The sequence below is a fragment of the Coregonus clupeaformis genome, unplaced genomic scaffold (assembly GCF_020615455.1).
Source record: "Coregonus clupeaformis isolate EN_2021a unplaced genomic scaffold, ASM2061545v1 scaf1160, whole genome shotgun sequence".
NCBI lineage: Eukaryota > Metazoa > Chordata > Actinopteri > Salmoniformes > Salmonidae > Coregonus > Coregonus clupeaformis.
Window position 1 is genome coordinate 49,447 of NW_025534614.1, and position 23,054 is coordinate 72,500.

The 23,054-nt window shown below is 44.3% G+C and overlaps 1 protein-coding gene across 1 annotated transcript in view; it reads left to right on the forward strand.

Moving 5' to 3' along the window:
• The window catches only part of LOC121535994 (type II inositol 3,4-bisphosphate 4-phosphatase), a gene marked incomplete at both ends in the record, with an annotated part of 171,424 nt that overhangs the window by 46,864 nt on the left and 101,506 nt on the right, over nt 1–23,054 (forward strand).

Sequence of the window (23,054 nt, forward strand, 5' to 3'; positions counted from 1 at the left end):
TGTTAGTCTCTCTGTGCATCCTCTGTGACTTTTGGGAGGTTGATGTTAGTCTCTCTGTGCATCCTCTGTGACTTTTGGGAGGTTTTAACCCACTTAACCCAAGAATTTCTCCCAAGTTTTCACCATCATTGGAAAGCCCTAGTTATTTCATTGCTTTGACAAAGTCATTTCTGAAGATTATTTATTTCATGTGGTTAGTTATTCATTTTAAGAAAAAAAAAAAAAGGTCAACCCTTGTTACGTGAACTGAACACTCATGATATGGTCAAACTATTCCTTTTAAAATATCTTTTTCAGAAGAAACATTAAGGCAGGTGAGCTGGTTCTACTCTTTTTGGTGGTTCGGGTTCCCGTTTCTGACCTTGTGGGAGATCTGTCGACATGCCCATGAGCAGGGCGTTGACCCTGGTTGCTCCTGTGGGTCGCTCTGGATGGGAGTCTGTTAGATGACTGACTGTAATGTAAATGTTGAGCGGCTTCACTGCAAGTAGATTATATGTTTTAATATTTTTAAAAACAATATATATATATATATATACATACATACATTTGAAGTCGGAAGTTTACATACACCTTAGCCAAATACATTTAAACTCAGTTTTTCACAATTCCTGACATTTAATCCTAGTAAAAATTCCCTGTCTTAGGTCAGTTAGGAGCACCACTTTATTTTAAGAATGTGAAATGTCAGAATAATAGTAGAGATAATGATTTCTTTCAGCTTTTATTTCTTTCATCACATTCCCAGTGGGTCAGAAGTTTACATGCACTCAATTAGTATTTGGTAGCATTGCCTTTAAATTGTTTAACTTGGGTCAAACGTTTCAGGTAGCCTTCCACACGCTTCCCACAATAAGTTGGGTGAATTTTGGCCCATTCCTCATGCCAGAGCTGGTGTAACTGAGTCAGGTTTGTAGGCCTCCTTGCTCGCACACACTTTTTCAGTTCTGCCCACACATTTTCTGTAGGATTGAGGTCAGGGCTTTGTGATGGCCACTCCAATACCTTCACTTTGTTGTCCTTAAGCCATTTTGCCACAACTTTGGAAGTATGCTTGGGGTCATTGTCCATTTGGAAGACCCATTTGCGACCAAGCTTTAACTTCCTGACTGATGTCTTGAGATGTTGCTTCAATATATCCACATAATCTTCCTTCCTCGTGATGCCATCTATTTAGTGAAGTGCACCAGTCCCTCCTGCAGCAAAGCACCCCCACAGCATGATGCTGCCACCCCCGTATTTCACGGTTGGGATGGTGTTCTTCGGCTTGCAAGCAACCCCCTTTTTCCTCCAAACATAATGATGGTCATTATGGCCAAACCATTCTATTTTTGTTTCATCAGACCAGAGGAAATTTCTCCAAAAAGTACGATCTTTGTCCCCATTTGCAGTTGCAAACCGTAGTCTGGCTTTTTTATGGCGGTTTTGGAGCAGTGGCTTCTTCCTTGCTGAGCGGCCTTTCAGGTTATGTCGATATAGGACTTGTTTTACTGTGGATATAGATACTTTTGTACCTGTTTCCCCCAGCATCTTCACAAGGTCCTTTGCTGTTGTTCTGGGATTGATTTGCACTTTTCGCACCAAAGTACGTTCATCTCTAGGAGACAGAACGCTTCTCCTTCCTGAGCGGTATGACGGCTGCGTGGTCCCGTGGTGTTTATTCTTGTGTACTATTGTTTGTACAGATGAATGTGGTACCTTTAGGCGTTTGGAAATTGCTCCCAAGGATGAACCAGACCTGTGGAGGTCTACACATTTTTTTCTGAGGTCTTGGCTAATTTATTTTGATTTTCCCATGATGTCATGCAAAGAGGCACTGAGTTTGAAGGCAGGCCTTGAAATATATCCACAGGTACACCTCCAATTGACTCAAATGATGTCAATTAGCCTATCAGAAGCTTCTAAAGCCATGACATCATTTTCTGGAATTTTCCAAGCTGTTTAAAGGCACAGTCAACTTAGTGTATGTAAACTTCTGACCCACTGGGATTGTGATACAGTGAATTATAAGTGAAATAATCTGTCTGTAAACAATTGTTGGAAAAATTACTTGTGTCATGCACAAAGTAGATGTCCTAACAGACTTGCCAAAACTATAGTTTGTTAACAAGAAATTTGTGGAGTGGTTGAAAAATGAGTTTTAATGACTCCAACTTAAGTGTATGTAAACTTCCGACTTCAACTGTGTGTATACACTGCTCAAAAAAATAAAGGGAACACTAAAATAACACATCCTAGATCTGAATGAATGAAATAATCTTATTAAATACTTTTTTCTTTACATAGTTGAATGTGCTGACAACAAAATCACACAAAAAGTATCAATGGAAATCAAATTTATCAACCCATGGAGGTCTCGATTTGGAGTCACCCTCAAAATTAAAGTGGAAAACCACACTACAGGCTGATCCAACTTTGATGTAATGTCCTTAAAACAAGTCAAAATGAGGCTCAGTAGTGTGTGTGGCCTCCATGTGCCTGTATGACCTCCCTACAACGCCTGGGCATGCTCCTGATGAGGTGGCGGATGGTCTCCTGAGGGATCTCCTCCCAGACCTGGACTAAAGCATCCGCCAACTCCTGGACAGTCTGTGGTGCAACGTGGCATTGGTGGATGGAGCGAGACATGATGTCCCAGATGTGCTCAATTGGATTCAGGTCTGGGGAACGGGCGGGCCAGTCCATAGCATCAATGCCTTCCTCTTGCAGGAACTGCTGACACACTCCAGCCACATGAGGTCTAGCATTGTCTTGCATTAGGAGGAACCCAGGGCCAACCGCACCAGCATATGGTCTCACAAGGGGTCTGAGGATCTCATCTCGGTACCTAATGGCAGTCAGGCTACCTCTGGCGAGCACATGGAGGGCTGTGCGGCCCCCAAAGAAATGCCACCCCACACCATGACTGACCCACCGCCAAACCGGTCATGCTGGAGGATGTTGCAGGCAGCAGAACGTTCTCTACGGCGTCTCCAGACTCTGTCACGTCTGTCACATGTGCTCAGTGTGAACCTGCTTTCATCTGTGAAGAGCACAGGGCGCCAGTGGCGAATTTGCCAATCTTGGTGTTCTCTGGCAAATGCCAAACGTCCTGCACGGTGTTGGGCTGTAAGCACAACCCCCACCTGTGGACGTCGGGCCCTCATACCACCCTCATGGAGTCTGTTTCTGACCGTTTGAGCAGACACATGCACATTTGTGGCCTGCTGGAGGTCATTTTGCAGGGCTCTGGCAGTGCTCCTCCTGCTCCTCCTTGCACAAATGGCGGTGGTAGCGGTCCTGCTGCTGGGTTGTTGCCCTCCTACGGCCTCCTCCACGTCTCCTGATGTACTGGCCTGTCTCCTGGTAGCGCCTCCATGCTCTGGACACTACGCTGACAGACACAGCAAACCTTCTTGCCACAGCTCGCATTGATGTGCCATCCTGGATGAGCTGCACTACCTGAGCCACTTGTGTGGGTTGTAGACTCCGTCTCATGCTACCACTAGAGTGAAAGCACCGCCAGCATTCAAAAGTGACCAAAACATCAGCCAGGAAGCATAGGAACTGAGAAGTGGTCTGTGGTCACCACATGCAAAACCAGTCCTTTATTGGGGGTGTCTTGCTAATTGCCTATAATTTCCACCTGTTGTCTATTCCATTTGCACAACAGAATGTGAAATGTATTGTCAATCAGTGTTGCTTCCTAAGTGGACAGTTTGATTTCACAGAAGTGTGATTGACTTGGAGTTACATTGTGTTGTTTAAGTGTTCCCTTTATTTTTTTGAGCAGTGTATATATATATATATATATATATAGTACCAGTCAAATGTTTGGACACACTTACTCATTCAAGGGTTTTTCTTTATTTTGGGTGTTGGGTCATTGTCCTGTTGAAAAACAAATTATATTATAAATTATATATTTTTAGATTTTAGATTCTTCAATGTAGCCACACTTTGCCTTGATGACAGCTTTGCACACTCTTGGCATTCTCTCAACCAGCTTCACCTGGAATTCTTTTCCAACAGTCTTGAAGGAGTTCCCACATATGCTGAGCACTTGTTGGCTGCTTTTCCTTCACTCTGCGGTCCAACTCATCCCAAACCATCTCAATTGGGTTGAGGTCGGGTGATTGTGGAGGCCAGGTCATCTGATGCAGCACTCCATCACTCTCCTTCTTGGTCAAATAGCCCTTACACAGCCTGAAGGTGTGTTGGGTCATTGTCCTGTTGAAAAACAAAGGATAGTCCCACTAAGCGCAAACCAGATGGGATGGCATATAGCTGCATAATGCTGTGGTAGCCATGCTGGTTAAGCGTGCCTTGAATTCTAAATAAATCACAGACAGTGTCACCAGCAAAGCACCCCCACACCACCTCCTCCATGCTTCACGGTGGGAACCACACATGCAGAGATAATCCGTTCACCTACTCTGCGTCTCACAAAGACATGGCGTTTGGAACCAAAAATCTCAAATTTGGACTCATCAGACCAAAGGACAGATTTCCACCGGTCTAATGTCCATTGCTCATGTTTCTTGGCCCAAGCAAGTCTCTTCTTATTATTGGTGTCCTTTAGTTGTGGTTTCTTTGCAGCTATTCAACCATGAAGGCTTTATTCACACAGTCTCCTCTGAACAGTTGATGTTGAGATCTGTTACTCTGTTACTTGAACTCTATTTGGGATGCAATTTCTGAGGTACAGTTAACTCTAATGAACTTATCCTCTGCAGCAAAGGTAACTCTGGGTCTTCCATTCCTGTGGCGGTCCTCATGAGTGCCAGTTTCATCATAGCGCTTGATGGTTTTTGCGACTGCACTTGAAGAAATGTCAAAGTTCTTGAAGTGTTCCGTATTGACTGACCTTCATGTCTTAAAGTAATGCTGAACTGTCATTTCTCTTTGCTTATTTGAGCTGTTCTTGCCATAAAATGGACTTGGTCTTTTACCAAATAGGGCTATCTTCTGTATACCCCCCTACCTTGTCACAACACAACTGATTGGCTCAAACGCATTAAGATGGAAAGAAATTCCACAAATTAACTTTTAAGAAGGCACACCTGTTAATTGAAATGCATTCCAGGTGACTACCTCATGAAGCTGGTTGAGAGAATGCCAAGAGTGTGCAAAGCTGTCATCAAGGCAAAGGGTGGCTACTTGAAGAATCTCAAATAGAAAATATACACTGCCGGTGAAAAGTTTTAGAACACCTACTCATTCAAGGGTTTTTACTATTTTCGACATTGTAGAATAATAGTGAAGACATCAAAACTATGAAATAACACATATGGAATCATGTAGTAACCAAACAAGTGTTAAACAAATCAAAATATTTTATATGTAAAACATAGTAAAAATAAAGAAAATATATATTTTGTGAAGCTTGCCTTCAATTGTCCCTCCCTGTTGCACACAACAAGCTTCCATTCCCCCTGTCACAAGGGGATTCATGGCTGATTTAAGATGAAATCATCAACTATGTTACTTTATTTGGCACCCAAAAGGCACTTACTATAGTAATTTTTTTATTTAACCTTTTGAGATGGGAGACATGTTTTTTATTAAGTTGAACATGTGCTCTTCATGATATAATGTTTAAATTAGGTGAAATAGAAAGTTTCACCAAGTTGCATTCCATTTCGTGGGATGACCCAGCTAAGTTAATCAACAAGCGAATGGAGGGTTTAATAGCAAAATATATTTTATATTTTCCAGCCCATTCTCTCTTTTATTTCTTCCCTTTTCTTCATTTCTTTTAAAGAGGGATTTGAAAGCGAATGAGAGCGATAGAGTAGGAGACTGGAGTCCTTGTAGCTTTGTTGTCGGTTGATATTTGAGCAGATTGAATTTTGTGATCATCAGAAATCTGCTGACGTCATTTCCTCTTGGCGGGGTCTCTGGGGGATGGGAGGCCATTAAACATCTCAAAGCGTCATTTTCCCCTCAGGAAATACGAATGTCTTTGTTTTGATCTTATCTTTGCATTTTTGAAGAGCTCTCTACTAATGCACTATTCATGAGACGACGACAACAACAACAAAAAGGTTCCATTTTCCGGGAATTTATTCATATTTTATCTCTGTACCCACCAAGGACGAATTCTACTTCCACATAAGTAGCATATTTAGTTCAAAAGAGCCTCTTGTTGGCGTTGTTAACATTGACTGGCAAATACGCCGTTTAGGCAACCGATCCGAGACAACAGAGCTAACAACAATAGCTTGCGGCTACGCGTCCTACCCACTCTCCCCTGTATTCTGTTGTTTACAAAGTCAAGGTAGAGCGAGATGTCTCCATTTGCCGTGCTGCACGGAGTACCATTACAATACCCCATGGGAACATAACAGAATGGATGTGTTAGGAAGTCAAACTCCCACACAATGAGTGTGTGTTGCTGGAGACATTTCACTTGCTTACTGTGTGCCTACAGCCTAGCTGGGTGAACGCACACACAGACACAGAGGCTGCAATTAGACAGGCAGCCCAATTCTGATCTTTTTTTTTCACTCATTTGTCTTTTGACCAATCAGATCAGCTCTTAAAAAGATCTGATATGAAAAGATCTGATGTGATTGGTCAAAAGATCAATTAGTGGAGAATTGGACTGCCTGTGTAAACGCAGCCAGACACACACACACTCACACACACACACACTCACACACTCACTCACTTGTTTTAAACCGCTAGAGAGCAGCTGTGTGTTCTGATGTGATGGCCTGCAGACTGATGTACCATAGGCCGCCCTCGCAGTGACCACAGTAATGATGCTATTAAGTGCTAGCTCTGAGCTACTCTGCACACACACACACACACACACACATACCGCTCTCAAGGCGAGTGTGAATCGGAAGTGCTGTGGATATCCCCACTTTCAACACACACACACTGTCTCTCACACACACACACTGTTAAAATCCCCCTAACACACACTCAGTCAGATCACAGGCATCGCTTCAAATACACACATTGCTCAACTAACCCCTCCCCGTCCCCCACCTGCACACACCCACACATACTGCCCCTAACGTCCCAAATCACACAATGGAGAGTGAACAACCTGTATCTTTTCTTGTTTCAGCCCTGGGCCTCAAACCACGGGTTGTCCTATATCTAGGTGCAGTAATAGGTCAATCAATCAATCAATTACAGTGAGGGAAAAAAGTTTTTGATCCCCTGCTGATTTTGTACATTTGCCCACTGACAAAGACATGATCAGTCTATAATTTTAATGGTAGGTTTATTTGAACAGTGAGAGACAGTATAACAACAAAATAATCCAGAAAAACGCATGTCAAAAATGTTATAAATTGATTTGCATTTTAAGGAGGGAAATAAGTATTTGACCCCTCTGCAAAACATGACTTAGTACTTGGTGGCAAAACCCTTGTTGGCAATCACAGAGGTCAGACGTTTCTTGTAGTTGGCCACCAGGTTTGCACACATCTCAGGAGGGATTTTGTTCCACTCCTCTTTGCAGATCTTCTCCAAGTCATTAAGGTTTTGAGGCTGACGTTTGGCAACTCGAACCTTCAGCTCCCTCCACAGATTTTCTATGGGATTAAGGTCTGGAGACTGGCTAGGCCACTCCAGGACCTTAATGTGCTTCTTCTTGAGCCACTCCTTTGTTGCCTTGGCCGTGTGTTTTGGGTCATTGTCATGCTGGAATACCCATCCACGACCCATTTTCAATGCTGTGGCTGAGGGAAGGAGGTTCTCACCCAAGATTTGACGGTACCTGGCCCCGTCCATCGTCCCTTTGATGCGGTGAAGTTGTCCTGTCCCCTTAGCAGAAAAACACCCCTAAAGCATAATGTTTCCACCTCCATGTTTGACGGTGGGGATGATGTTCTTGGGGTCATAGGCAGCATTCCTCCTCCTCCAAACACGGCGAGTTGAGTTGATGCCAAAGAGCTTAATTTTGGTCTCATCTGACCACAACACTTTCACCCAGTTCTCCTCTCAATCATTGATGTTCATTGGCAAACTTCAGACGGGCATGTATATGTGCTTTCTTCAGCAGGGGGACCTTGTGGGCGCTGCAGGATTTCAGTCCTTCATGGCGTAGTGTGTTACCAATAGTTTTCTTGGTGACTATGGTCCCAGCTGCCTTGAGATCATTGACATGATCCTCCCGTGTAGTTCTGGGCTGATTCCTCACCGTTCTCATGATCATTGCAACTCCACGAGGTGAGATCTTGCATGGAGCCCCAGGCTGAGGGAGATTGACAGTTCTTTTGTGTTTCTTCCATTTGCGAATAATCGCACCAACTGTTGTCATATTTTCACCAAGCTGCTTGGCAATGGTCTTGTAGCCCATTCCAGCCTTGTGTAGGTCTACAATCTTGTCCCTGACATCCTTGGAGAGCTCTTTGGTCTTGGCCATGGTGGAGAGTTTGGAATCTGATTGATTGATTGCTTCTGTGGACAGGTGTCTTTTATACAGGTAACAAGCTGAGATTAGGAGCTCCCTTTAAGAGTGTGCTCCTAATCTCAGCTCGTTACCTGTATAAAAGACACCTGGGAGCCAGAAATCTTTCTGATTGAGAGGGGTTCAAATACTTATTTCCCTCATTAAAATGCAAATCAATTTATAACATTTTTTACATGCGTTTTTCTGGATTTTTTTGTTGTTATTCTGTCTCTCACTGTTCAAATAAACCTACCATTAAAATTATAGACTGATCATTTCTTTGTCAGTGGGCAAACGTACAAAATCAGCAGGGGATCAAATACTTTTTTCCCTCACTGTACATTTATTTTATAAAGTCCTTTTTACATCAGCATTTGTCAGAAAGTGCTTTACAGATACCCAGCCTTAAACCCCACTGGAACCCTACTACAGATCTTAATTTGAGCCAGTTTGCTACAGCAGGAAAATAATCCTGCAGCAACATGAAATGTGAATTATTATGTGGATTATAATTAATGGAGATTTTTGTAAGGGGTTGATCCATTTTTCATTAGGGAAAATCAAGTCTGAAGCCTTTTTTAACCTCAAGTGCACTAAAAGTAATCCTGCAATAGGATGATCAAATTAAGATCCTACATCTGTAGGTCCTCTTCAACATGGTGTCGTGCTTCAACAGGTCACTTGTGTGTGTGTGCATGCACGTGTGGGTTTGTGCTCATCACTCGAGGCCTATGTTCGTGAGTTGATCCTATCATTTCAGACTGTGGTGAATCAGGCTATGGTTTCAGTTTTGTAAAAGACCATTCTGCACCGTCACTCATTTAGCCGTGGGTTTCCACTTCAGAGACTGTGGGAAAGAAACTTTCCAGAATAGAGCTTCTGCATCAGTTTAAACTATATTTGACTGGCCAGCTTAGCCGTGTGAGAGGAAGGCTTCTCTGAGAGCGGAAGATGTCTACGCAATGCGCTCAAAGACTGATAATGAAATGGAGAGTATCACTTCTCATGACGTCCCCTCTCAATAGAACACACACACACACACACACACACAGTACTAGAGAAAAGGGAAGTTGTGTAGCCACTGAGAAGGCTGGAGACTTGTTGATAACAGTTTGATAAGGGCTCTTCTCGCTTTCTCTCACCATTGACGTCCGGGTCTAACACTTGGGAAACTGAAGCGTGCCGTCCGCTGATAGTGACAAAGAGAAGACGCTGTTCGGCTGCACTTGTTTCTGGACTGCCGAAGTGTACAGTAGTATAGAGGATTTAGTATGGGAGTCAGAGGACGGGAGTTAGTGCTTTGGAATTAAATGGGGAGTCAGTGCATTGGAATTGAATGGGGAGTCAGTGCATTGGAATTGAATGGGGAGTCAGTGCATTGGAATTGAATGGGGAGTCAATGCATTGGATTTGAATGAAGGTCTATGTAGTGAAGTCTACGGACCTGTGTTATCTTGGAGGCTTTACTGACTGTGAGGGAAAAAAGGGCCTTTGCTTTTATCACCACCTCTACAGTGGGATTAGCCATTAAACTTTATGGACTGGAATGGCCAGGGGGACGTCTGGAGGTGCTTTCCCCACCACGCAGAGCACCTAAGGCGGGCTGCAGTTACCAAGACCTCGGCCTGTTTCTCAAGTTTCAACCCCCTGGAGCTCTACTAGTAAGACAGGAATTGATTTGGACTGGGTGGTCTACTGGCAACTCTACTGTGCTTCCAGCTCACCTGAATGGTGTAAGGGATTATAAAGGGAATCTGGGATACGCACAGTCTGCTTGGTGTGTCTCTGTAGGTTGCACAAGTTAGACTGCGACCAGACATGTTTGTCTGAGAGCTCAGGACAGGAGCCACATGAACATGGCCCGTGCTTACTGCCCTTGTTTCCATGGCAGAAGGAGGACTGAGGTAAATCAAATCAAATCAAATTGTACTGGTCACATACACGTGTTTAGCAGATGTTATTGCGGGTGTAGCGAAATGCTTCTGCTTCTAGCTCCGACAGTGCAGTAATGTCTAACACGTAATATCTAACAATTTCACAACATATACCCAATAAACACAAATCTAAGTAAGGAATGAATTAAGAATAGATAGATATACAGTGGCTTGCGAAAGTATTCACCCCCCTTGGCATTTTTCCTATTTTGTTGCCTTACAACCTGGAATTAAAATATATTTTTTTGTGGTTTGTATCATTTGATTTACACAACATGCCTACCACTTTGAAGATGCAAAATATTTTTTATTTGCGAAACAAACAAGAAATAAGACAAAAAACAGAAAACTTGAGCGTGCGTAACTATTCACCCCCCCAAAGTCAATACTTTGTAGAGCCACCTTTTGCAGCAATTACAGCTGCAAGTCTCTTGGGGTATGTCGCTATAAGCTTGGCACATCTAGCCACTGGGATTTTTGCCCATTCTTCAAGGCAAAACTGCTCCAGCTCCTTACATTTACGTCATTTAGCAGACGCTCTTATCCAGAGCGACTTACAGTTAGTGCATACATTATTTATTTTTATTTTCATACTGGCCCCCCGTGGGAATCGAACCCACAACCCTGGCGTTGCAAACGCCATGCTCTACCAACTGAGCTACCTCCCTGCCGGCCATTCCCTCCCCTACACTGGACGACGCTAGGCCAATTGTGCGCCACCCCATGGGATTCGAACCAGGATTTCTAGTGGCACAGCTAGCACTGCGATGCAGTGCCTTAGACCACTGCGCCACACTGCGCCAACTCAAGTTGGATGGGTTCCGCTGGTGTACAGCAATCTTTAAATCATACCACAGATTCTCAATTGGATTGAGGTCTGGGCTTTGACTAGGCCATTCCAAGACGTTTAAATGTTTCCCCTTAAACCACTCAAGTGTTGCTTTAGCAGTATGCTTAGGGTCATTGTCCTGCTGGAATGTGAACCTCCGTCCCAGTCTCAAATCTCTAGAAGACTGAAACAGGTTTCCCTAAAGAATTTCCCTGTATTTAGCGCCATCCATCATTCCTTCAATTCTGACCAGTTTCCCAGTCCCTGCCAATGAAAAACATCCCCACAGCATGATGCTGCCACCACCATGCTTCACTGTGGGGATGGTGTTCTCGGGTTAATGAGAGGGTTTGGGTTTGCGCCAGACATAGCGTTTTCCTTGATGGCCAAAAAGCTCAATTTTAGTCTCATCTGACCAGAGTACCATCTTCCCTTATGTTTGGGGAGTCTCCCACATGCCTTTTGGCGAACACCAAACGTTTTTGCTTATTTTTTTATTTAAGCAATGTCTTTTTTCTGGCCACTCTTCCATAAAGCCCAGCTCTGTGGAGTGTACGGCTTAAAGTGGTCCTATGGACAGATACTCCAATCTCCGCTGTGGAGCTTTGCAGCTCCTTCAGGGTTATCTTTGGTCTCTTTGTTGCCTCTGATTAATTCCCTCCTTGCCTGGTCCGTGAGTTTTGGTGGGCGGCCCTCTCTTGGCAGGTTTGTTGTGGTGCCATATTCTTTCAATTTTTAATAATGGATTTAATGGTGCTCTGTGGGATGTTCAAAGTTTTTGATATTTTTTTATAACCCAACCCTGATTAGTACTTCTCGACAACTTTGTCCCTGACCTGTTTGGAGAGCTCCTTGATCTTCATGGTGCCGCTTGCTTGGTGGTGCCCCTTGCTTAGTGGTCTTGCAGATTATGGGGCCTTTCAGAACAAGTGTATATATACTGAGATCATGTGACACTTAGATTGCACACAGGTGGACTTTATTTAACTAATTATGTGACTTCTGAAGGTAATTGGTTGCACCAGATCTTATTTAGGGGCTTCATAGCAAAGGGGGTGAATACATATGCACGCACCACTTTTTTTTTAAACAAGTTATTTTTTTCATTTCACTTCACCAATTTGGACTGTTTTGTGTATGTGTATTACATGAAATCCAAATCAATTTAAATTAGAGGTTGTAATGCAACAAAATAGGAAAAACGCCAAGGGGGATGAATACTTTTGCAAGGCACTGTATGGACGAGCGATGTCAGAGCGGCATGGACTACAGTATATACATATGAGATGAGTAATGCAAGATATGTAAACATTATTAAAGTGACTAAGATACCGTAGAATAGTATAGAATACAGTATATACATATGAGATGAGTAATGCAAGATATGTAAACATTATTAAAGTGACTAAGATACCGTAGAATAGTATAGAATACAGTATATACATATGAGATGAGTAATGCAAGATATGTAAACATTATTAAAGTGGCTAGTGTTCCATTTCTTAAAGTGGCCTGTGATTTCTAGTCTATGTCTATAGGCAGCAGCCTCTAATGTGCTAGTGATGGCTGTTTAACAGTCTGATGGCCTTGAGATAGAAGCTGTTTTTCAGTCTCTCGGTCCCAGTTTTGATGCACCTGTATTGACCTCGCCTTCTGGATGACAGCGGGGTGAACAGGCAGTGGCTCGGGTGGTTGATGTCCTTGATGATATTTTTGGCCTTCCTGTGACATCGGGTGCTGTAGGTGTCCTGGAGGGCGGGAAGTTTACTCCCGGTAATGCGTTGTGCAGACCGCACCACCCTCTGGAGAGCCTTGACAGCAACATTTCAGGATGACAGCAACATTTCTCAGAGAAGGATTGAGGGAGGGAGGGAGGGAGGGAGGGAGGGAGGGATAGCATGGGAGGATAGGTGTCTTGGTTCAGGGCATGTGTGGACAGGCTGTGGAACGTGTGTGATTATTAGTGTGTGTGTGTGTCTATTGATGTGTACATGCACGTGTGTTTGCACAGTTGCAATCTGTCTGGACAGATCCCTTCCATTCCTACAGCTCACCTGACTCGTTGTGAAAATGTAGCTTATAGCTCAGTTTCACTTGCTACAACAGTACTCCACTGAGAAGAATCATTCTATAGTATTGACCTCAGTGTGCTTCAGCAGCTAGCCTCTCTTTCTCCTATACCTCACGCACTATGGATCTACTCCCTAACTGCCATTGAAGGGATCCTAAAAAGGAACGTCATTAATCACAACATACTCTGGTAGGTTATTTATTTTCCCCAGTGTACCTAGGGGTAAATCTCCTTTCTTTCTTGCTTCTTTCTTGCTTTCTTGCTTTCGCTCTCTCTCTTTCGCTTTCTCTTTCTCTCCTCTATCTCTTTCTCTTTCTCTCTCTCTGCCATGATGCTTTTGCCTTTTAGATGTTTTTTTGCACACTCGGCGCCTAAACAAAAGCTGTCAGATAATCAACACCCAGAATGCATTGGTAATAACACAACATCATGACATTTGATTGGTTAATGTTTAATGCATTGCTGTCATAGACGCAGAATGGGGATAATATATGGGTATGTGGTCATAGTGTGTTTTCTGGCTTGAAAGATATGTTTCTGAAGCTGGCAGTGGTCTAGAATGGATAATTTCCCCACAAACATACATTTAACTCTGACACACATACATTTAAGTTTCGCTCAATCACTCAAGCGTTAGTTGATGGGATATTTGCATATCTCTCTCTGTGGCTGTTGTCTTTCATTGTTGCTGTCACTGACACAGTAACTCATGTCTCCAGTTACTTTGTGATTGGCAGAGCGTTTTGATCAGTTAGCAATTTGAAACGAGACTGGTGTCTGTTTAATTTGAAGGGATTACTCTTCAATCGTTTGAAGGCAGACTACTCAGTGGGAGTCTGGGAGTCTACTCTATTATTTACAGCCTGTTTATCCAATAACTGTTCTATTAAATATGGAAGTCTTCATTCTTTTTCTAAATCAGACACAATATGAATTCATAGATCAACCGTATTTGTACGTGATGGCAGACTCAATGGAACTATTACAAATTCAGCTGCGGCCCTTGATAGGCCTCAAAATTGGGTTTTCATAACTGATACAAATATGAATAGAAAAATGGATAGGTAAGTGCGTGGTAAAAAGAAAATGATACCTGATCACGTGGTCAGTACTCCTGGTCCTAAAACAGCCTGACACTGCAGAAACAGACAGAGTACGCTACTGAGAACGAAGACTGTTGATGTTATGTCATTCACGCGCCGCTGTAGCACTGGTGTAAGTCTGTAACCGTGGCGATGGGGACGGTAGAGGGGCGGGAAGGGGGTGGTTAGTCTGATGGCTGACCTGTTATTTGGGGATCAAAGGGGAAGGGAGGACAAGCCGTACTAAGAGGGAGGGAAACGATGGGCTCGCTCAAGCATGACACCCCTCCTCCAGGGTTTGTAGGTGTGTGTACAGTACTAGAGAAAGAAATGCACATTGTGTGAACAGTACCAATGTATGTACAGTATGAAGGTGTTAGGTGTGTGAACAAGTGTGTGTAGGTTTTTTAATCACATTGATTCCAGCTACTGATATTCAATTCAGTCCATTGAGTTCCATGGAAAAGCTCGTTAAAACCAGTGAGATCAACATCCGTATACAGTTCATACAAGTTGATGGTAGTGGAAAGGTTTCCCTTTTTGTGGTTTCAGGGTGACCTTTCTATGACCCAGTATTGGAGCCTTCTATTTTAAAAGCTGCTCTAGTTGACTCATTTGGCTAGCATAGCGGTGTGTGTGTGTGTGTGTGTGTGTGTGTGTGTGTGTGTGTGTTGTCTGTCTACAATATGTGTACCTGTGAGTGTTGATAAGCTGTGTGTATTTCTTTCTGCTGGTATTACTGTCTCCAATGGTAACATGGTACATTAAACCTGTTTAATCCACACCAGGCCTGAGCTCAGATCAGTCAACAGACTCAAGCTCGCTGTCCTTTAGCTCAGTGTGGATGTATGTTGTTGCAGAACATGTGTGTGTTGGGGTGTTTGTGGGTCTCTCTCTGGGTTTCTTTCAATCTGTCTACAATGTAATTGTGTCCATCTGTCAGTGACTCTGTTGGGTGTGTCTGTGCATCTCTGTCCGTCTGTGATGTTGGGTGTGTCTGTGCATCTCTGTCTGTCTGTGATGTTGGGTGTGTCTGTGCAGCTCTGTCTGTCTGTGATGTTGGGTGTGTCTGTGCAGCTCTGTCTGTCTGTGATGTTGGGTGTGTCTGTGCAGCTCTGTCTGTCTGTGATGTTGGGTGTGTCTGTTCATCTCTGTCCGTCTGTGATGTTGGGTGTGTCTGTGCATCTCTGTCCGTCTGGGATGTTGGGTGTGTCTCAAATCAAATCAAATCAAATCAAATTTTATTGGTCACATGCGCCGAATACAACAGGTGCAGACATTACAGTGAAATGCTTACTTACAGCCCTTAACCAACAGTGCATTTATTTTAAACAAAAAAAGTAAGAATAAAACAACAACAAAAAAAAGTGTTGAGAAAAAAAGAGCAGAAGTAAAATAAAGTGACAGTAGGGAGGCTATATATACAGGGGGGTACCGTTGCAGAGTCAATGTGCGGGGGCACCGGCTAGTTGAGGTAGTTGAGGTAATATGTACATGTGGGTAGAGTTAAAGTGACTATGCATAAATACTTAACAGAGTAGCAGCAGCGTAAAAAGGATGGGGTGGGGGGGCAGTGCAAATAGTCCGGGTAGCCATGATTAGCTGTTCAGGAGTCTTATGGCTTGGGGGTAGAAGCTGTTGAGAAGTCTTTTGGACCTAGACTTGGCACTCCGGTACCGCTTGCCGTGCGGTAGCAGAGAGAACAGTCTATGACTAGGGTGGCTGGAGTCTTTGACAATTTTGAGGGCCTTCCTCTGACACCGCCTGGTATAGAGGTCCTGGATGGCAGGAAGCTTTGCCCCAGTGATGTACTGGGCCGTACGCACTACCCTCTGTAGTGCCTTGCGGTCAGAGGCCAAGCAGTTGCCATACCAGGCGGTGACATCTCTGTCTGTCTGTGATGTTGGGTGTGTCTGTGCATCTCTGTCTGTCTGTGATGTTGGGTGTGTCTGTGCAGCTCTGTCTGTCTGTGATGTTGAGTGTGTCTGTGCAGCTCTGTCTGTCTGTGATGTTGGGTGTGCTTATGAAAGTGTTTTTTGTGTATTTTCTGGGTGAGTCTTGCATTTGTCATAAGTGATGTCAACAGAAGCTTTGTGTCATTCGTATGGATGTTGTTTCAGAATGTGTGTGTGTGTGTCTTAGTATGTGAGCTTGTGCCTAAACACCACACACCCTCTGGTTGTACCCTTTGCCGTGTGGCCAGTGGTCTAAGGCACTGCATCGCAGTGCTAGCTGTGCCACTAGAGATCCTGGTTCGAATCCAGGCTCTGTCGTAGCCGGCCGCAACCGGGAGACCAATGGGGCGGCGCGCAATTGGCCCAGCGTCGTCCAGGGTAGGGGAGGGAATGGCCGGCAGGGATGTAGCTCAGTAGGTAGAGCATGGCGTTTGCAACGCCAGGGTTGTGGGTTCGATTCCCACGGGGGGCCAGTATAAAAAAAATATATAAAAAAATAAAGTATGCACTAACTGTAAGTCGCTCTGGACAAGAGCGTCTGCTAAATGACTAAAATGTAAATGTAAAATGTCTCATGTTATTTTCAGAGTCATGAGCTGTCAATGAGAGGTGTGACTTGAGCTCCCTTCCTCCCTCCTTCCTTCTCTTGCTCTCTTCCCCCCATCCCTCTCTCTTCCACTCTTCCTCTCTCTTCCTCTCTTTCTCTCTCTCTCTCTCTCTCTCTCTCTCTCTCTCTCTCTCTCTCTCTCTCTCTCGCTCTTTCTCTCTCTCTCAATTCAATTTGAATTTAAGGGCTTTATTGGCATGGGAAACATATGTTTACATTGCCAAAGCAAGTGAAATAGATAATAAACAAAAGTGAAATAAACAACAACAAATTAACAGTAAACATTACACTCACAAAAGTTCCAAAAGAATAAAGACATTTCAAATGTCATATTATGTCTATATACAGTGTTATAATGATGTGCAAATAGTGAAAGTACAAAAAGGAAAATAAATCAACATAAATATAGGTTGTATTTACAATGGTGTTTGTTTTTCACTGGTTGCCCTTTTCTTGTGGCAACAGGTCACACATCTTGCTGCTGTGATGGCACACTGTGGTATTTCACCCAGTAGATATGGGAGTTTATCAAAATTGTGGGTCTGTGTAATCTGAGGGAAATATGTGTCTCTAATATGGTCATACCTTTGGCAGGAAGTTAGGAAGTGCAGCTCAGTTTCCACTTCATTTTGTGGGCAGTTTGCATATAGCCTGTCTTCTCACTCTGACTGTTTTGCTTTCTTCCTCTCTCTTCCACACAAAGTCAGACTCTCAGAATCTCTCTTTCTCTCTCCTTCTCTCGTGCATGCTCTCATTTTCTTTCCACTTGCCTCTCTCTCTCTCTCTCTCTCTCTTCCTCCTCCCCCTCTCCCTCCCTCCTTCCTTCTCGCTGGTCGCTCCAGCCGTCAAGCAGCAGCACACAGCAGCAGTGGTTGCGGCAGCCTCGCTCTCTCCTTTCAGTCTGTCCTCAGACAGTTCTCGCTACCGCTGTGCGAGTGTGTGTATGTGTGAGTGTTTGTGTGCTGCTGGTATGCACCAGAGGGGAGCGGGGAAAGGGGCGCGGATATAGCGATACGCGGCGTACAGGAGACTGTGTATACTGAGGATATGAACGGAGAACACTACGGAGCTCAGTGAGTAGAGAGACTACTCAACCCTCTCTATAGCCCAGCTCTGTCTCTGTCTGGGGAGGACTGGCCGCGATACTGGGGGAATGTAAGTGGGCTTCCTCCTCTTAGCTTTACTGCATGTGGTGTGTGTGTGTGTGTGTGTGTGTGTGTGTGTGTGTGGTCAGAAGTATGTCAGAGCGTTAGATGATTAGTCAGTATAGTTGTTGATTAAATTTGTGCCTGCTTGACTGTGTGTGTGTGGTCAGAAGTATGTCAGAGCGTTAGATGATTAGTCAGTATAGTTGTTGATTACATTTGTGCCTGCTTGACTGTGTGTAGCCTTTGTCCAGTTTACAATACAATACATGTGTGTTGTATGATTATTACTCATCCCTGCAGTAATGGAGAGCACCAGAGAACAATTATCCACCCACAACACATATACATCTGTATACCAAATTCATACAGGACACACACACACACTTATTCTCCCAGCTGTGTCCAGTTGGTAATGCTCTATCAGCCCAGTATAGGAGGTTCAATAGACCTAGGGTATTGGAGATGGACTATTTGGCCCAGCTATGTAATAGAGGGGAACCGCTGGCCTTCAGCACTCCAAACATCACCTTGACATGCCCATGTTCATTAGGTTGCGTTGTGTGCTAGACAAACTGTGTGAAATGCTACTTTCTGTTGACGAAGGAGTGTGTGTGTGTGTGGTGTGTGTGTGTGTGTGATGTGTGTGTTTGCTGCTGGGAAGGGGCCAGAGTGTGTGATGCGGTTTTTATAGAAGTGGGGGGTTGTTTTGCGAGTGTGTTGGTCTATTCTTTATAGGAGAGAGTGTGTGTGTACGCGCGCACAGCGAGAGTGCTGTGTGATGAGTGAGCTGCCATCTTCCTTTTTAAAGGACAGCGAAGGACAGCATAGATCAAAAGTTTCTTTCTACCCCTGAACATGAGAGTGGGGCGAAAAGTGAGGAGAGATGTCGAGAGAGGGAGAGAGAGAGAAAGGGGGAGAGAGAGAGAAAGGGGGAGAGAGAGAAAGAGAAGGAGCGAGAAAGTGAGCGATCGGAGTGAGACCATCATAATCAATCCTCCCTGATGCTGGAAGAGCATCATTTGTCTCCCTCTCTTTTTTCCTCTCCTTCTTCCGTTCGTCTCCTCTCGTCTGCTTTGATCCTGTGTTAGATTCCAGCTCCCTAGAGCTTCATTACATTTTAAGCTGTAGTCGTGAAGACTTGTAAAAAGGATGCTAAGGAATGGATTTCCTTGGCTATTTACCAGACGGCCCGTATTGGACCAGGTAATGACCACATGCATTAGGGTGCATTCCAAATAGCACCCTATTCCCTATGTAGTGCACTACTTTTGGTAGTGCTCTGGTCAAAAGTAGTGCACTATATCGGGAATAGGGTGCCTTTTGGGATGCAGACAGTGCATAGGGATATTATAATGGTCAACCTCAAGCTGCTGTTCTGAGAGACCCCCTATTCAAGCTCTTATTTGTGACTGATGTGCAGAGTGCAGCCATTTGAGAGTGCTGTGTTCTCCCTCCTGTTGGAACAGTCATCTGTAATGTATGTGAATGCGTCCAAAAATGGAACCCTATGCCCTATTTAGTACACTACTTTTGACCCGAGCCCTTTTGGCCCCGGTCAAAAATAGTGCACTATATAGGGAAAAGGATACCATTTGGGATGCAAAATGTCTCCACAGGTCTTTGGCCTTGTGTCGGGTACTGTGTAGCAGGGTGCTGTGTTAGAAGAATGGTTCAGTGTGTGGCTGTTAGGAGCCCACATGGCTCTGGGCTGGAGCAGCGTGGGGATGTGTGTATGTGTGTGTGTGTGTGTGTGTGTGTGTGTTCAGGAAAAGGCTCTGGGGGGAAATAATGGATAAAAGGTCAGCAGACAGGATGTGCCCTTTTTTATCAGATACTGGGGGACTGCTCAGGGCGAAGAGTGAGACAAGATGAAGGAGAGTGATGGGGAGGGAGAGGGAGAGAATGATGGAGGGAGTTGTAGGGGAGAGAGGGGAGAGAGTTATAGGGGGAGAGAGTTATGGGGGAGAGAGGGAGGAGAGAGTTATAGGGGGAGAGGGAGAGTTATAGGGGGGAGAGAGAGGGAGAGTTATAGGGGGACAGTGGGGGAGAGAGGGGGGAGAGAGAGAGGGAGAGAGTTATGGGGGAGAGGGAGAGCTATAGGAGGAGAGAGTTATAGGGGGGGAGAGAGAGGGAGAGTTATGGGGGAGAGAGGGAGAGTTGTAGGGGGTGAGGGAGAGAGTTGTAGGGGGAGAGAGAGAGAGAGAGAGGGTTGTAGAGGGAGAGAGTTGTAGGGGGAGATAGGGAGAGAGTTGTAGGGGGAGAGAAGGAGAGAGTTGTAGGGGGAGAGAGGGAGAGAGTTGTAGTGGGAGAGAGTTGTAGGGAGACAGAGAATGCACTCAAATTATACACGAACGAGGGAGGGAGGGAGGGAGGGAGGGGGAGAGAGGGGAGAGAGAGAGAGAGAGAGTTGTAGGGGGAGAGAGAGAATGCGCTCAAATAATTCAAGAGGGAGGGAGAGAGAGCGAAAGAGAGCGATGAAACAAAATGCAAGGCTTGAACAAAAGTTGATGTCAACCCAAATCGATATCTCATTACAACTAAACTAGGAACCGTATACAGGGTCAGCGTGGCTGGCCAAGAGCTGTCCTGAGCTTGTCCTATCATCCCGTGGCACGCTGTAGTAGGGATGGCAGCTCTGGCAAGCCTCAAGGATGCTCTGGGGGCATTCACTCTCTCCTCTCTCGCCTTCTCTCACTCTCTCGCTCTCTCTCTATCGCTCTTTCTCTGTATTTGTCTCTTCCTGTCCACACGCTTATCCACCTGAGGATGACCTTTGACCCTGTCATTAGGACCCTGCCGTGTGACAGGGGACCAGGGCCGATGACAGAGGAGGAACTCCTGCCTCCATTACGACAGGGTCCAATCGCATGAGGGGTTACTGATACAGTGTGTGCCCTGTGTAATGTCCATTAACATTTTAACACTATTGTCTTAAAAACCCTCGCAATAGTTCAGCCCAGTCAAAACTGTTCGCTGCTCTGGCACCCCAATGGTGGAACAAGGTCCCTCACGACGCCAGGACAGCGGAGTCACTCACCACCTTCCGGAGACACTTGAAACCCCACCTCTTTAAGGAATACCTGGGATAGGATAAAGTAATCCTTCTACCCCCCCTTACCCCACCCCAAAGAAAGAAAAAAAAAACATATTGTAAAGTGGTTATCCCACTGGCTATAAGGTGAATGCACCAATTTGTAAGTCGCTCTGGATAAGAGCGTCTGCTAAATGACGTAAATGTAAATGTCATATCAAGGATCTGGATAAGAGCGTCTGGTAAATGACTAAAATGTAAAATATGATACTCATACATGGATTTGTAAGTACATTTAAGAGAATATACAGATCGTAAATGCTCACAGGCAGTCAAAATTATATTCTGTAGGACGAAAACGCTGAAATATTTATATGTAAGCACATTTTATTTGCTAGCATTGTGAATCACTCTAGGAGATATTGAAAGATTTTCCTTAATAGAACTCTGAGATGAACAGATGTCTAAGATGTATTTTCTATGTACTTTTCTCTGACATTTTCCAGTCTGTTTGAAATTGAGAGCATTGAGACTAAACACTAAACTAAAGGCTCAGCAGAAAAGGTTCAGCGTTTAACACAAGAAAGGCCATGAGTGAGCAGACAGTAGAGTCCCAATATCACAGGATCTGAGACAGTGAAAAAGACACACACAGTTAGCCTCATTACCTACATAAGAATAGAGTTGTTAATTAATTGTGGATGAATTATCGAGGGGGTTGGCCTTTGTTTTTGTCTTAACTCTGTCTTTGAGGTGTGAGTGCGTGAAGAAGAGCATCCTATGTCCTTGGCGTGGTGCCCACCTGCTCTAATGTGTGAGAGAGAGAGAGAGAGAGAGAGAGTGTAGTCCATATCTCTCTGCTATTGATGGGCTCGTTCTGTACCTCACTCACCGTGACCCAGTTCTTCTGCACTGACATCCCCCATTCACATCAAGCCTGCAGCACCTAGGTGTCCTCAGCAGTGTGTCTGCATGTGAGCTTGCCTGGTCTGAAACCCCTTTGACTGAGGATGTTCTCTGTATAAATGGAGTAGAGAGCCTAGGCCTGGTCTTGTTTTAGAACAAGGGTGTTTTTAAAGGGGCAATCAGCAGTTGAAAGCTGAGGGATGGGGCTGGAGAAATGAAACCACTCTCAAATAGTGTTTGTTTACATTGACTTTGTTTTACAAACTAAAGTCTCGTAATTGGTCAGCTGCTCAGTTAAGTTCTGGGTCCATACGTGTTAAGAGAAGAGATGACGAGATGTTAGAATGACGAGCGGAACCGGAATGAAGAGCTCTTTGCAAGTTACTGGCAAGTCTATGGGCCGAATATCCCCTCCCCTTCCGAAATTTAGAAGATGCTAACACCTGCGAAATTTGTCCAAATGACCAGTGACGAAAAACCCAAACACCAGAACTAATGCTGCATGGTATCTCATTCATCCCGTTGTGTCATGACAGATCTACCAAAGATTTATTGGTAGTCTGTCCATGAGAGTAAAACAATCTTATATTCTGGGTTCTGATTGGGTAGGACAGTTGAACTAAGCTCATGAGGCATTTATAAGTTATATTCTTCAAGAATAAATGGGTATATATCATTCATTTATAAGTCTAAAAATGGATGTAGCAATTGCAGATTGCCCCTTTTAATTGCAGAGGCTTGCTTTATAGTAAGGCAGAGATTGAGTTTGCAATTGGGTGGGTTCGCAATAGTTCATCTAAAAGGCACAGCAAAGGTATTTGATATATTGCAGCCTACTCCGGTGTGCTTTGAATAAATTGTTGATTTTGTAGCAATGTGGGCAGGGCAGTCAGAGTGCAGCTTGAACTCGCAACTCTCAGGGTAAAGCACACTACCACCTGTGCCATGAAGGTCGACCTCTTGGCAGGAGCATAATACCCTCACCTATAGCAGTATCAATACATTTCCATTCGGATTTCAATACTAATGCTAATTAGCTGTAAGATTACTTGAATGCTATCATCATGCTAATGAATGACTGTTAACTGACTTGATGTAT